General features: G+C 43.1%; 1 non-coding gene across 1 annotated transcript; it reads left to right on the top strand.

Annotated features, from left to right (window-relative positions):
• Positions 1-5,201: 5,201 nt before the first annotated feature.
• On the top strand, positions 5,202-5,276 carry TRNAV-AAC (transfer RNA valine (anticodon AAC)). Its single transcript has one exon. It is a non-coding gene; the product is annotated as a tRNA-Val (tRNA).
• The last annotated feature ends 261 nt before the right edge of the window (positions 5,277-5,537 follow it).

Genomic DNA, 5,537 nt, shown 5'->3' on the forward strand with positions numbered 1-5,537 from the left:
AAGTGTTTCAAAAGAGGACACTGGAAGCTGCAGTATCTTTATGATGTAGCTTTAGAAATCAAACTTATTTCTGCAATATCTGATTGGCTCCTGCTCAGCCCTATTCAAAGTGGGTCCTCCATAAGGGCAAATACTGGCTGGCAGAAATAACTGGGGTGCTATCTAACAGGCTACACTAGAGGCTGATTACCAAAAACCACATTCCACAATTACCTCCTCTGATATAGTTCTCTGAATTTCTCAGGCGGGCAGGTTCAGCAAGAGGTGAAAAAGTAGCCTTCTATAGCTCCAGACTTATGCTATCCTTCTGTTAGCTGATGATCATTTTAAAAGGAAATGACTGCTTTCTAATAGTTCTAGCTAGGCTTCCCAATGAGGGTATGGGCCTGTTTGGGTCATAGAGACAACCAGAAACCAAATCACTGCAGTGGTGTGTGGGGAAAGGTGTACACATAGAAACAGTTCTATCTGAGCAGCATGGAATGAACATGAAGGGGTCTACCAGCAGTGTGGCAGGGGCAATAAACTTTGACTGGTTCAGGTTCTGGCATGGTTTCTTCAGAAAGAAGAGATGCATGGCAAACAATAGAAAAAGTGGCAGATACCCTCTACAACCCCAGTGTAAAAAAAAAAAAAGCCCACTCTGCCGGTACCTAAGGTCTTACTTGCTGGTGTAACATATTATCTTGTATCTCCTTGTCTTTTTTTACATATATTATCATCTGAGTATATTGCAAATATATATAGCATTCTACAAAATTGTGCAAGATCTGTAAACTTAAAACTATGAAACATGATTGAGAGAAAGAAAACCTAAATAAATGCAGGGATATACTATGAATGTACATTGGAAGACAAAATATTGTCAGTTATCTTCAAATTGATCTAGAGATGTAAAGCAATACAAATCAAAATCTCAGAAGACCTTTCATTTCAGCCAAATTGATAAGGGGATTATAAAATTTATATGAAAATGCAAAGCATCTAGAAGAGCCAAAACAACATTGAAAAAGAAGAACAATCCCTGGCCAGCTGACACAGTGGATGGAGCATCAACCCACTGTGTGGACATCCTTTGTTCGATTCCCAGTCAGGGCATATGAGAAGCAACCATCTGCTTCTCTCCCCCTCCCCTTCCCCCTTCTCTCTTTCTATTCTCACTTGCAGCCAGTGACTCGATTGGCTTGAGAGTCGGCCCTGGGCACTGAGGATAGCTCAGCTGATTTGAGCATTAGCCCTGGATGGGGGTTGCTGGGTGGATCTGGGTCGGAGCACATGTGAGAGTCTGTCTCACTATCTCCTCTTCTCTCACTTAGAAAGAGAGAAAATAAAAGAAAAAGAAGAAAATAAAGAAATTGCATTACCTAACTTCATAAAGCTACAATAATACAGTGCTTTATTAGCATAAAGATAAAAAAAACAGATTAATGAAAGAAAACAGAATCTAGAAATAGACCCAGATATAAATAGTTAGTTAGTTAGTTAACTTTCACCAAAAGCACAAATGAAATTCCATGAATAAAAATTGTCCGGTAAACAACAGTGCTGGAACAATTAAATATTCATATATCAACAAATAAAATTCTGTAGATCCAAGATGGCAACAGAGATGTTCCACTCACCTCCTCCCAAGACCAAACCGAAGTTATAACTAAATTTAAGAGCAATCATCCTGAAAAATCAACTCAGGACTAAATGAAGAGGAGTCTTATAACCAAGGATTCATTAAAGAAGCCACATCAAGATTGGTAGGAAGGGTGAAGATGCAAAAAGGGCTGCCCCTACTCCCATAAGTGATGGCTAAAGTTCTGGAGGGACATCTCAGCTGCAGGAGAAGTCAACCCTGAGAGGTGTGGATCCTAAACCACAGACCAGGCTCCCAGCCTAGAGGACCAGAGCCAAAAAGAAATGGCCACTTAGCATTTGGTGGTGAAAAATGCAAGGTTTCTGTCTGCCAGAAAGACACAGAAGATTTCAGTGGTGCAGGCACACTCTTAAAGGGCCAATGAAGAAAATCTCATCCACAGCTACTTGTTCTGGGCTCTGGAGGAGAGAAAGCCGAGAATACTAGAGTCTCGAGAAGAGAGTCTGAGATTGGCAACCTTGGGAAGAGTTACGGTGGAAGGACAGCCGCTGGGACCCCTGTGCTATCATTTGTCAGTACTGCAATCTCCATCTTTCTTGGGTAGAGCACTCCCCTCTGTGCAGGAATCTCTCTTGCTGCATCCTATGGATATTGGCCCCTGTTGAAAAGTAAGCAGCTTGGCCACAAAGTAAGAAGCTGAAAAGACTCAGAAGATGACAGTGACTCAGCTGTCTAATACTGAGGCCAGAGCTATTCCCTCTACTCTCCCAAGAATATGACTGGTGCTTCCCCCTCATAGGAGATTCAGTAGAAACTATCCAGGCAGTTAGTAGACAAAAACTCTGGATTCCAGAGGTCACATCCAATGGACTCCTAGTGGCTACACCCTACTAAGTTCTGATAAAAAATTCAGGACGGACCAACACCCGGGGTTCTGGTGTGAGGGCCACACCCACTACCTTTCCTGATGCCAGACTAGTACCCGCCTTTATACTCTACCAGAGGATTATTTTTAGGCGCTGAGCATAATAAGCACCCAGCAGACAGAGCAACAGGGATGAATACCAGGAAACCCTGGGTTTTTTGCTGACTTTACCCCAGGCCTAGGGCTGGTAAATGCTTGGTCTTTCCATGTGCACCTAAGCCCAGAAAAGGCAGCCACAAACTGTGGATCACTTGTAACTTCAAAAAGGTTCCTGAAGGCCCATCACTAGCAGTGTCTCACACTGGTCTGGACCAGGTTCCCTTCTGAAAGGTTCAGAACCAACACACCAAGTGGCCAGTTACAACATCAGAGCAGGATCAAACTAGTATTCCAAGCAGCATATCCAAAGGGAGAACTCATCGGCACCAAACCGAGCTAAGGAGAATTCCTCTTACTGTGGTCAGACCCTGCACAGCAGCTTCGACACGTTAGATGGTGTAGAGCCTCACAGTCAGCCAGCTACCCTGCCCTGCTGGGCTCAGTTCCATAAGGGGATATATGAAAGGCTTAGAGCTCAAACATTGAGAGTGTGAATTCTTTGAAGCCTATTGTTGGGACTAGGAGAGGATTTAACTACCTCCTGGGGGAAGGGCCATAATCAGCCCCAGGGGAAGAAGATCTCAATCTTCCTCCAGGAAACCAGAGGTTCCTATCTGAAAGAACTTTTGTAGAGGAAACTGTTGGCTCCACCCAACCTGAACTTGCACCTCACATCTCTGGGGAAAATTAGAATTGGAGTATCCAGCAGTGGCTGAGAGATTAGGCTTTGGAGTATGGGCTACTCTCTGCATAGTGAGCACCTGACCAAGAGACCACCCAAATATGGGGGTTCCCTTGATATTGTCCTCTCACCCTCAGTTGCTCTAACCCACCAAGCTTGCAACTTGTGGAGGGGTTGGTGGAGAGAGGCTAGTCTGAGCCCATTCTACAATCTTTCTACAGAAAAATCTGTGGGAAGACCAGGCAGCAGCAAGAGGAGGTGGAGCAACTGAAAAGTGGAGGCAAATCTTAAGGAGCTTGGACCTTTTTTTACAGAGTTGTTCTCAGCTCTAAGCAGGAGGAAGATCCTTATACACAGGTTGGCCAAACCCATACACACCCAGGCAGAGAAAATGCAGACATAATCAATGACAGAACACTAGCTCTAAACAGGTAGCCCACAGTGGGTTACAAACAACGTCTGACATCATCCTGTACCCAAATCCCACCCAAGTAGACCAGAACCACACAACCAGTAGTAGGTTGCAGACTGCACCAGCGCTAGTTGTGTGGTTAGTAGACACAACTGGCCACCAAGTGGCACACCCAAAGGGAGAGTCCAGCAGGCACCAGACCTTGCTGAGAATAACTATGCCCAGAGAACACTACCTGCATAGCCTTTAATACACATAATCAAGGTTGATCCTTAGAGTCAGCTAGCCTGAAGGGTTAATTCCACCCACAAAGGGTCAATACCATTCAAGACTCAAAACAGAAAGGTAAATGTTACCCTCAAGAAACATTCCTAGAGAAAGGGACTCAAGTGGTCTAGACATTAGTACCACTAATCTACCTTCCTCATAGAGACATCACAACAAATTTGGTAGTCAGTGTAGAGCAACCTAATACACAGAAAAAATGGGCAAACAAAGAAATACAGTATGATCCAAATGAATTAAAAGAAAAATCCCCAGAAAAAGAATTAAATGAAATGAAAGCAACCAAACTACCAGATGCAGAATTTAAAACAATGGTTGTTAGGATGCTCAAGGATCTTAGAATAAAGATAGATGGCCTAAGTGAGAACTTAAACCAAAAGATAGTAAGCATTCAAAAGTGCATTTAAACCATAAAAAAAAGTCAGAAATAGAAAATACAATATCTGAAATGAAGGCTATACTAGAAGAAATCAACAGCAGGGTGGATGAAGCAGAGGATCAAATTGTCAATTTAGAAAACAAGATAAACATAAGTACAGAAGCAGAGCAGCAAAAAGAAAAGAGACTTAAGAAGGCTGAGGAAAGACTAATAGACCTCTGGGACAATAGGAAGAGAAACAACATTTGCATCATAGGGGTTCCTGAAGGAGACAAGAACAAACAAGGATAGAGAAATTGTTTAAAGAAATCATAACTGAAAATGTCCCTAACCTGATGAAAGAAAAAGTCACACAAGTTCAAGAAGCACAGAAAGTCCCATTAAAGATGAACCCAAAGAGGCCCACACCATGACATATCATAATTAAAATGCCAAATAAGAGGCAAAGAAATAATCCTAAAAGCTATGAGAGAAAAGTAATTAATTGTCTACAAAGGAGTTCCCATAAGGTTGTCATCAGACTTCTCAAGAAAAAATATTTCAGGCCAGAAGAGATTGGCAAGAAATATCAAAGTTATGCAAAGCAAGAACTTACAACCAAGAAGACTACTCTATGCAGGAAAGCTATCATTTAAAATTGAAGTAGAAATAAAAAGCTTCCCAGACAAAAAAGGCTAAAGGAATTCATTGCCACCAAATGAGGAAAGGAAAGAAAGAAATCAAGAGAAAGAGGATGACAGTTTTAAAGAATAAAATGGCAACAAATAAATGCATCTCAATAATAACCTTAAATGTAAATGGATTAAATGTTCCAATCAAAAGAAATAGAGTAGGGCCTGGCCGGTTGGCTCAGTGGTAGAGTGTCGGCCCAACGTGTGGATGTCCCAGGTTCGATTCCTGGTCGGGGCACACAGGAGAAGCACCTATCTGCTTCTCCACCCCCCTTCCTTCCTCTCTGTCTCTTTCCTCCCCTCCTGCAGCCAAGGCTCCATTAGAGCAAAGTTGGCCCGGGTGGTAAGGATGGCTCCATGGCCTCTGCCTCAGGCACTAGAATGGCTCTGGCTGCAAAAGAGCAACGTCCCAGATGGGAAGAGCATCATCCCCTGGTGGGCATGCTGGGTGGATCCCAGTCAGGTGCATGCAGAGTCTGTCTGACTGCCTCCCCCCCTT

Source organism: Saccopteryx leptura, chromosome 2 (assembly GCF_036850995.1).
Source record: "Saccopteryx leptura isolate mSacLep1 chromosome 2, mSacLep1_pri_phased_curated, whole genome shotgun sequence".
Lineage (NCBI taxonomy): Eukaryota > Metazoa > Chordata > Mammalia > Chiroptera > Emballonuridae > Saccopteryx > Saccopteryx leptura.